At 47.9% G+C, this 11,154-nt stretch overlaps 1 pseudogene; it reads left to right on the forward strand.

The window, feature by feature from the left end:
• Nucleotides 1-2,345: 2,345 nt before the first annotated feature.
• On the forward strand, nucleotides 2,346-10,690 carry LOC119108944 (adapter molecule Crk-like; annotated as a pseudogene).
• Nucleotides 10,691-11,154: the final 464 nt, after the last annotated feature.

The raw sequence follows: 11,154 nt of genomic DNA on the forward strand, positions 1-11,154 counted from the left end.
CCCTTACTAGTGATTTTGTCTCTAGTGTTTCCTCCAAAAAGAATCCCCTAGGATTCTCCATCCTGTGCAATACTGTGACATGCCAGCCAAAGCTAGCCCTTCCCAGCTTGGCCCCTTGCAACTGGCCATTCATGTCAGTTCAGCCTAAAATAAGCCTATTCTGGTTGTTGTGCCCAGTACAACCAGTGTCTTAGTGTCCAGTACAATACCTTCCCCAGATCAGAAGCAGCTACAGATAGGGGTTAACAGAAGGTCTGATTGAGCAGCTGATTTTTGCCACTCCAACTCACATTCCCAATGAAAAATTCCTAGAAATAATCGAATCCTAAAAAAACAGTTTGCTGATTTCAAAATGGGGTGAATGGGCATGCAATCAACCAGGCAATCAACCACCTGCAGCAGGTTCAGCTGTTGCATCCTAGACCACCAACAAAGCCATGTGCAGTATGTTTTGTCACCATGATTTGATGCATGTAAAATTCATTTTTAATTTGAGCCACCCTGTGCATCACTGAGACAAAACATCACCTATACTTATTGTTCCAGCAGTCTCATCACAAACCAGCACAAAGAGTTGTGGCAAATATCTTGATACCAGTGATGAGCATCATGGGCATCCTTGCTGAAGATTAGGCATCATTATAGGTAGCGAGCCTTTTACATCTTCCAAAAGGTACCTCCTGATATTTCCTTTTTGATGTGGCATTTATTTTTAGAAAACAACTTTTTATTGACAACAATGTTGAAACATTTCAACGATTGTTTTCCAAAAATGGCAACACAACTGTGTCACCTGTTCTTTATAATGCTGCATAACAGAATTGCTCCTATGAATTTTCCCACCTAATTTTCATGCCATAAGCCAACTGGAATTACAAATGAGGGGAGACTATGTAATGTGCAGTGTCTAAATATACTGTAAATGCATTGCCCACCCCTGGAGCTCAATGTGATGCTGCCTGCCTACCTATCATAGAGTGGGAAGGTTCAAGTGACTTAAACACTCATCATTTGCCCCTTGCTGAGAAGGTGTGGGAGTGGTGGCCACACTGCAAAAAATATACCTGATGCCAAGTTTGTCTAATGTAGCAATAGCAGCCTGCATTGAGTGGAGCAAATCTGAGAATGGCACATGGTAACCAGGAATTTCAGGAAAAATGAAGTCACTGCTTCAAGGAATTATGATGTTGCTAAGGCTATTTCATGCAGGAGCCTTGCCCAAAGATTTCTCCATGATAAATGGCTAGACAATTCAGCACAATTTAGTCATCGGGGCTTTATGATGCACTCAGCTGCTGAGGCTATATGGCAGCACAATTTAGTCTAGCCTCAGTTTGATACATGCATACTTTAGGCTCAGTAAAGCATAGCCACATAGGCATTTCAGTGCAGTGGGTGGAGTCTGCATCTCAGTCAATGGCAGTAGCCACACAAGGTCAGGTGGTCAGCGGACTGTGCCGAGCAATAATGCATGAAATGCTTGGCAATTAAATTCTACTCAACTGGAAATCCATGATTGTATGGTGTTGTGGTGGTGACACAGTTTATAAAAACAATGCCCAGCATGGGCTCTGATCCCAGAAAACCTGTCCACTTGATGCATTTGGACTTAGTTCATGTGTGAATAATAAGTAACAATCACATTTTCCACTTGCTAGACAACAAAACCATGTTGCATAGCCATCTAAGACTGGGTCACTCAGATAAGTGAGTAAAACTATGGATGCAAAATGAGCGAAACAATGCATGACCTGCAAATCTTGCAGTGAACTGCATGTGATACACAAAGTCCCAAGCCGCGCCAGTACTGTCTCTGACCGTCAACGACGAATTTCACAATAACCTACTCATAAAAGTGGTTCACCAGCTTCCTATCATTGCACAAAAGGGGTCTCCAAGACTTTCCTACCCACTTGTCGCACACATTCATGCCAGGTAAATAAGCAAATGCATTACCTAGCTCATCCTGAGTGCCCGGCGGAGGCGCCATGATTGCCGAGTATTCAGCATAACAGAGAATGACTAAAACAGTGAGCGAAGATATCCCTATACATAAGGGAGAAAACCTTGGTAGCTAAGAAAAACTTAGCTGTCTAACAAGATTATGGAAATAGAAACCCACAAATGAATTTTTAAATATTTAATAAACTAAATGCCGTAGTTTTGCTATATTGTGTAAATTATTGCAGGGCTGAAGAATGCTAGCTGCAAGGGAATTCCTCAAAACGAATGCTATTCCTCTCCCGATGTCTACAAAAGATACCAAATTCTGTGCACGTCGGATCTGCGTCATTTCTGTATTTTGTACACTATTTCTGGTTTGATTTAGGGGCAGTGACGTCCGTGTGATAGGGTTTGGCTTTGGACGCATTTGGTGGTAAATGAACGTATAAGGGTGGGAGAGGCCGTTGCTGTTGCCATCGCTGTCAACCGCAGCTATTCCACCTAGGTATGTCTGTGTAGGTAGATACGGTGGATTTCAAGTGGATGTTACCGGCCTAGAATGTTGTCGTCACGCCAGCATAGCTTACAGTACAGATTACATGCTGGTGCACCGCCAGAAATGAACTTATTTGTGCTCATCACGTTTAAATGACACCAGTTTGGTAGGTTCGTTTTCATGTGTGATGTAGGATTAGAATGTGAGTGAGCAGCTGATAGTAATGTCTCAGCTTTCTTCAAGTAGTTCATCTCCTCTAAGAAGCAATCTCTGATGTCAGACTGAGGGCAAAAATCATATCAGATCTCAGTATGGATGTTTTTGTGAAACTTGAGGGTGCAGGCCAGTGTGCATCAAGTCCATCCACCATGCCAGACCGCTATGTGATTGAGCTGTGCTACACATTAGTCATATGTGTGAAACACAGGCCAGGCTAAATTTCTCTGAATTTCAACTTGTATAGGAAAAAATGTTTGTAGAATATATTTGTGTGGCATCATCATTGTGACATAATTCCTGGAAACTTTGGTGTCATGCACTGAAGATGATGACCACGCACAGATGGTATGCTTGCACTGAAATTTTTACTGGGATGTTACTGTTACAGAAGACTTATTCACTTGGGCTTGTTTGGTTTTGGTTGCAGTCATGGCTATAGCAGGTAGTTACTTACCTGGTCTTGCTGGCACCCTGAGTCCATCATTATTTTTAATGAGCTTCAATTTGGGGTAGTTCAACAGCTTCTCACCTATAGCCCTCATGTAAATATAGCTCTTACACATTTATCCCAAGTACTCACAGGCCAGTCTTCAGATGATCAATCTGTTAGTTTGGATAGCTTCATTACACTGATGCGCTGAACCTGTTACATGTATTTAGCAATCTCAGCTGAGTGAATTGTGCTAAATTGTGCTAAATTTTGGGGTAGATATTGTTTGTGAAATTTTTCAGAGATGCAATTAAAAGCATGATTTCAATATTCTAAGTCTTTGAAGCATTTCCTTTACATGCTGCAATTCATGCTGAACTGGGGACCATGTGCTCCACTTATGATGTGTAGTTTATAGAATGCACACACTGAAATTGTGGCTGTGATTTTCCTGCTATGTTGAACATGTTTGGCATACTGTGCATGTTGTAGTGTGGCTCACAAGTTCATCATAAAAGACTTGGGCATATTAGCTTGCCTCCAATTTCTTTTCAACAGGACGGAATGGTGAACCGAAATTGTGTAGCCTGATCATCTAGCCTGCAATGGCTCTGGAGGGTTGGAGTTTGTTTCAAGTAGCAGGATTTTAAGGCACTTATTTGCATGCAACATCTCCTTCAATCAAGGGCATGCTTGATCTGAGGCAAGCATTCTATGAGCAACTGAATAGCATGCTCTGAGAAGTGAAATTGGGCAGTCATGAGGGATTCTCAGTTGCAGGAAAGGTGTTAGCTCCTTAAGCATTGTGTTAATAACACTGTTAACAGGTGTAGCCCAGGGCTAGCACTTGTTCAAGGAAAAATAATTTGTACATAAACAGGAGGGCTCTGCATCTGAAGAAAAAGGACTCATTGTGGAGGACTCTATGCTTGATCAAAAGATGTAGTTGATTATGCTAAGTTCATGGGGCATTGAAGTGATTTCAGAATTCTCACAAGAAGCTTTTGTAGTGAGTTAAAAAATGCATTGCTGAATATATGAAATCTGACAAAAGGCAAAAAGTGTGGCAGTACACTAACTTGCTATTAAAAACTAACACAGGCATCAATATCTGCATGATCAAGATGCAGTGATTAGGAGCAATGACTTTGAAAAGGCCGGCATCCCAGACACATTCTTCAGTGATGTTAATACTGAAGAGGATGCTTCAGTTGTCCCAGAATCATCTTGGCTGCATGACAGACCTGGGTAAGACAATGTAGAAATTTTGAATGCATTGGTGCTGGAAAAGCTAAGAACACTGAAAGCATCCAGTTTCTGTGGGCCTGATGGACTTTACCCTAGCATACCATATGATACCATATGATACCATAGGATACCATATGAGGCAGCTGAAACAATCTACTTTCCACTGGCTGCTCTGTTCCTAAAGCCCCTAGAGTGTGGCAGCTTACCTGAGAGTGGAAACTGGCCTCAGGGTTTGGTCCTGGGGCCACTCCAGTGCCTGTCCAAAAGAAGGGAGATCAACAGTCACCCATAAATTATTGACTCATCAGTGGATTGCAATACCTTGCAAGATCCTGGAGTCCATCATCAGGGGCCATTGATGACTTACTTAAACTCGTCTGGGCAGCTACCAGCACCAGCATGGATCGCTCTGAGAGGTCGTGCAGCAGTCAGCTACTGGAAGTCTTTGAGGATTGCAGTAGAATGACCAAGCAAAACCAATTGGTGCATTATAGGTGGATTTTCACAAGGCTTTCTTTTCTGTTCCTGCACAAATGCCTTAGCAAACCAACGGTGTGTCCGGCGAATGGCTCCAGTGGATTGGAGCTTTTCTGACTGACTGGCAACCAAGGCTTGATATCAGGGAGGCTCACTCAAAATGGCCCTGTCATCAGTGGCACCCCTCAGAGTTCAGTCTTGGGGCCACGCCTGTTCATCATTTGCATAAACGACGTGCCTGATGTGGTGACCTCCTCACTCAAAATATTTGCAGGTGACACCAAATTATACAGCAGTCTAGTTTCAGCTGGCGAAATTAAAGAGCTCCATCGAGACCTTCGCACTATCATCCAGTGGTCTGACAGATGGCGGCTCCCATTTAACAAATCAAGTTGTAAAGCTCTGCACATTGGGTTCACGAATCCGGAGCACACATATAATATGCGGGGTTCATATCTTGAAGCAACACTGGTCGAGAGAGACTTGGGCGTCACCTGGACCCTTACCTAAAATTTCGGAAACAGGCAGCCTCCGCAGTCTCAAAGTCCACCCAGCTGCTGTCGTATTGTGTAGATCCCTTTAGAACGTCGATGCACAAACGTTACCTTTGTTGTGCAAGGCCCTCGTGAAACTCCACTGATAGCACGGTAACATCATGTGGGGGCTAATTAACGGGACCAAAAGCCTGTGGAACAGATGCGACGGTGTGGACTAAAATTATGTCAAAGACCATGGAAAACCGTATTTACAACGACTCCGGCATTGGGAGCTACCTTCGCTGTATTACCGAAGACATCGTGGAGAAGTGGCAGCCATGTACCAGCTCCTCCACTCAGGGATATAGTTGAATCCTGTTCGTTTCTCAATCGGCGCTGGCGACTACTCGAGGCCACCGCTGCAAGCGCTCCAAACCGCGAGCATCATTCAGAGTTCGCAAATATGTCCACCGTATACGCGCCATCAGCGGCTGGAACAGTCTTCCCTCGGAGGTAGTTCTGCCTGCGTCCCTGAACCTCTTCAGGTCCTGGCTCGATCATCACTGGGCCACGAAATGTACCATATCCCAATCGAAGACCAGGTCTAGTCAGAAACCACATGAGCTTGGCGATAACGTGCCCTACAGGTCTTTGTCTGTCTGAATCCTGATAAGTGTATGGTTAGGGTTTGGTGCAAGTGCACTGTAGATTTAGGAAGGTGGGATTACTTGTTGCTTGTCACCTTTCTGTGCCAGATTTGTGCTGCTGCTTAAATCATGACAGTTACTCGAATGATTCTGCACACAGTGTAATGGGTTCATTGTTGGAGTCCACAATCAAGGAAATCCATGTCATGCCAAGGAAATCCATGCAAGTTACATGTGCTTCACTGTGAGTTGCATGTTCAAAACCAACATATTGTCACCTAGTGGCCATGTTTCAAACTGACAACTTTCTCTGGCAAGTAATCAATCACTGGTGGTGCTGTGATTGGTAGGTTCAAAGTGACATATATTGGGCAATTCCTAGAATGTACCTAGTTCTGAAAATTAAAATACATTAAGCTGTGAGTTGCCCCAGACACTGCTGTTCGCGTATAACCTTGCATTTCATGCATTGTGGCTCTGAACATCATGTCAAGTGTAATGAAAAGAATTCATACATCTTTCCTCACAAACACAGTATGATGCAGTTAAAATGCTAGTGCATCTAGTGATGTCGAAATTTCCTTGTTAGTAGGCATATTTTGCTTCCCCTCTTTTTACCATGCTTTCTTGTTTCCACAGACACTGATCTAGGAGGGATTCAAGGGGACCATGGCAGCATCATTGGATCCACATGACAGGTCAAGGTAACGAGCCTATCGAGGTTGGCATATTCCATGTTCTTTCAGTAATCCTGTATTCTGCCCTTGAGTGTGCCTCATATTGTTTCAGTGGCACATGGTCACATTGTCCTGATTGGACTGCCTTCACCTTACAAACTGTACTGCTCCACAGGCTGATGTGTCCCATCGATCTGCCTGCGGTCGTTGACCCAGACGTTTCCAGGTGTTTCCATGTTTGAATTAGTGCTTTGGGTAGATGTTGGGTCAGGATGCCTCTGCTGCTGTTGAAATGATGCTGTCCGTGCTTCAGCTGGTACTTCGGCCAGATGTCACGTCAGGATGCCACTGACCTGCTGATGTCGGAGCGTGAGGGCGGCGTATTTCTGGTGCGAGACTCCACCAGTATCCAGGGCGACTATGTACTGTTGTCAGGGAGGACAACAAGGTGTCCCACTACATCATCAACAAGATACAGAGAGATGGCCAGGCGCGGGTATTGCCTGGAAACTTGTGACTGAAGTGTATGTACTGCTCATCAAATTTTCTTAATGGCAACACTGCCTCCCCCCCCCCTTATTCAATGTGTTGCATTTTCGTATATCGTTGTAATATTCTCATTTACTCGAGTATAATTAGCATACCTTTCACTAATTGTTTGACATATCAGAACACCGATGTGTGACACTCATGCAGTACACTCCGAGTGACATCACTGAAGTACATCATAGGCATGTATGTAGTGCACATTATCTCAAGTTTAAGTGGTCATCCATTGTCTATCACCATGCTTTTTACTTGCAGGCATGCTATGCTTGCAATGTCTTGCAAGCTGTTTTCTATCACATCCTATGATGAGCATCACATTCAGCTGCTCCCTCAAACAGGCATTTTGTCCACAGTGGCTCCACCTGGCCATGATTTCATGACCTGGACTATTCCACAGACTATGTTCCGGATCGGAGACCAGCAGTTCCCCGACCTGTCCAGCCTCTTGACCTTCTATAAGAGTCACTATCTGGACACCACACCCCCCTGGTTCGGCCAGCGCCAAAGAGGATAGAAAAGGTCGTGGCCAAGTACGACTTCGAAGGCAGGGTAGGTCACGTCTCATACCAAGACCGGCAGTCGCGTAAACTTTGGTGGCTCATGGCGGGAAATGGGCGCCAAATGTCATCCATGTTGCAGCCTGGTACAAGCTTCAATTTGCCAATGGTGTACCACGCTAAATGGCGCCATTCTGGGCAAGTTTATTGAGTGCTCTACTGCTCAGTTTATGTTAATTATTTTTTTTTTTCTCTCGGAAACACCAGTTCGTTCGTGGTAAACGTCGTCCAAAGCTTTACCCCACCCTTTCAAATAATTATTTTTACAGTATTTCATGGCTATTGTCATGTCAGAGGCAGACGTCCCGTGATCGAGGAAAAACGGACTTGGGCTGATATCATGTCAGTTAGCCGTGGCGGTGTTGCCGAGATTGCGTGTTGGCATGTATGTGTTCGCCGCGGGCTCTACGTCACTGCGTGGTCTGTCGGACCGCTTACAATGCGCCTGCTCCGTCAGGACGCTGAGGACCTTCCGTTTAAGAAGGGTGAGGTGCTGACGGTGGTGACTAAGGACGAGGAGCAGTGGTGGACGGCGCGCAACAGTTTGGGACAGACCGGCGCCATCCCGGTGCCCTATGTGCAGAAGGTACGGTGCTTGGCCTGTGTGCCGGATACGTCCCTGGTGTAGCGCAGCGTTTCTGCGGAGCTCAGATGCGGCTGTTTGGCCACCACTTCCCAGCTACCTGCACACCCTCTGCATTGTGAAGTGCATGCTGGTATTGCGTAGATTGTGAGTGATCATTCAAGACAAGTGTTTTTGGCCCCCGGCATGGCACGCCACGTGCTATTCGTTTCGTGATAGCCAGTCGCAAACACTATGCGTGGTTGCATAGTATTATAGTCGATGTGGATGTGGATTATTGTAGTGGATGTGGATGCCTGAGTTTCAATTTTTTTTTACCCTGAGCAGTTTATGCAAACGGCGGCTCATCACAGAATAACCCTCATGGATAGTTGAAGCATGGTTTGCGAACTTGGGTCTTCAGGTACGTTGTGTACAGACGTCCGGTTCTGCGGGCTTGGATATCGATCCTGCATTGAATAGATACAGTGCATGCAAGTTTTATTAGGGGCTTCCGGTGACGCGGCACATTCTGTGTCCGTGAATTGTACTATTCTTGCTCCGGGCATTACTCGTATACAGTAGGCGGATTATGAGTGGGATTTTCTTCTTGTTTTCCACACCTTAACTGTGGTATTTATTTTTCTATCGTGGCCTCGTTTCCTCTACCAAGACAGCCTTTGATGCCGGTAGGATGAATATTCTCACACAGAGACAACTGCATACGTTATGCACGGGGAGCATATGTTTTTCTATTTCTATTTTCGGCGCCGTTTCGCAGCAGCTTAAGCCACTGTCTCGCAGAACACCCGCATGAGCACGCGTATATACAGTACATGTGTCGTCAGTCTGGGCCTATCGGGAACTCCCGCCTGGTGGACAGGACTACTCCTATGACCGGCAGTGATCCTCAGGGTAGGAGGACACCAGCCGGAGAGCCTGTTTAAAAGCAGGCCACCGTGTCCGCAAACCCGCTCCCGGGGCCGGTGGCTGGCGCGGCGTCGGTGCCGCGGCGGGGCAATGCCTCCTCATTGGCTGCCGTCTGCCGTGTGGGCGCCACCTTGCTGCGAATGGGACGCTGAGGGCGCGTTCTGACGGGGCTGGTGTGCCGTTCCAGTACGAGGAGTCAGACTCCAAGCCGTCCATGGGTGTCACCAGCGTTGGCAGCGTCATCTCAAAGGAACTGACGGGAAAACCAAAGATAAACCTCCAGGTGAGTTGGGATAGAGATATCGGAGGGGTTTTCTGCAAGTGATAGAGCTCTCGGATGGTTTTTCTGTGAGTGATAGAGCTCTCTCAGGGTCTTTTCTCGGGGTTATAGAGTTATCTGAGGGGTTTTCTCGGAGTTTGGGTGAAGCCACACTGCGCCAACTAGCTCTGCGGACGTAGGCAGCAGGTTCGGCCTTCATGGCTTCGGGCCCTCTGCCGGTGAGCGGCAGTGATTAGGTGCCACCCAGCTTGTTTGGGCGCCACGCATGGTCTGCGTGGTGCCACGCGCTTCGAAATGGTTTTGAAGCGTGCAAAACGTCAACACGTGGCGTCGTTTTACCATGTCATGTCACTTTCATTACCGTGTGGTAATGATGTATCGGGCTGGAAGGGAGCTAGCCGTGGATAGTTTGAACTGGCGGTATTTTTGCTGACAACGGCTGCTTTGATGCTTTTTCGACCCTGTGTGTTTGTTCCAGCGTGATCTGCCGGCGGAGGCGCGAGTGAACAAGGCGCGAGTACCCAACGCTTATGACAAGACTGCGCTCAAATTGGAGGTCGGCGATATCATCAAGGTTACCAAAATGAATATAAATGGACAGTGGGAAGGGGAGTTGAACGGAAAGCACGGACACTTTCCGTTCACGCACGTAGATTTCCTTCAGGATCTGCAGGACGGCGATGCCCGCTAGCGACATCTACGGCCCCGCGCAGAAGACTCGTCTCGCGTCGCGGCCGTCGTGTGTCGCCTCGGTCGTGTGTTACGCTACGGCCGGCGCTACCCTGCCGGTGGCTGCGCACAGGACCGGCGCTCTGAGGGCGGTGTCCCGAGTCGGGCAGAGCGTCGGCCTCAGGAGCAGCGTCTTATCGGAGCGTGCTCTCTTTCTCTCTCCTCGGCTGGGAGTGCTCGCCGGCCGGGAACCGCTGACGTCATCCACGTGCGTCCAAGGGCCGGGCGCCGGCGCTGGCGAGTCCGCCGCGATCCGCGCGTGACGTGGCGACGGCAAGCGCGATAGACAGGGTGCTTGTACTAATCCAGCTCTTCGCCGGCTCCACGAGATAACAGTCCAGGCTGAGGGGTTCAGTGCACGGCACCGCGTTCGAAGTGGTGCCTTATCGAGTTTTTAGTGTGAGCATTTTCCCCTAGGCCAGCCATGTACTTCTTAGAGCAAAGCCACTTGTTTTGTCAATGATCTTACCCCTCGAAGCATGTACGTGCGTGTACATAACATGTTGTTTATTCTGTTAATGGACGTTATCGCTGCTGCGGCCAGCGCCTCGCCCGGCTGTCCCGCTTACGTGCGTGCCGCGGCCGCGGCCTCTCCCGTAACGTGTGGGTGCGTGACATATCCTGCCAGCGCGTGCTGTTGCGCGGCGCCCCTGGGTTTCGTGGCTCGGACTCTGCTGTCTGGGCTCCTCCGATCGGAGGGCGGCCCGGACCGTGTCGCGCGTTTTGTACTGAGATGAGGCCGTCGGCTGTTGAGGACGAATACTATGTTGCCACGGACGTGTGTGTGTGTGCATGGGCGACGCCGGCGGTGCGGCCTGTGCCGCCTCCCGCGCGCCGTCAGGCAGGAAGGCGGGCTGGTCCGCTCGCTTGGTCACGGCACCAGGAAAACGCGCCCGGCCGGGTCCGGTCGTACGACTGTGCAGCCGCCCGGAG

Source organism: Pollicipes pollicipes, unplaced genomic scaffold (assembly GCF_011947565.3).
Source record: "Pollicipes pollicipes isolate AB1234 unplaced genomic scaffold, Ppol_2.1 Scaffold_7097;HRSCAF=8413_pilon_pilon_pilon, whole genome shotgun sequence".
Taxonomy (NCBI): domain Eukaryota; kingdom Metazoa; phylum Arthropoda; class Thecostraca; order Pollicipedomorpha; family Pollicipedidae; genus Pollicipes; species Pollicipes pollicipes.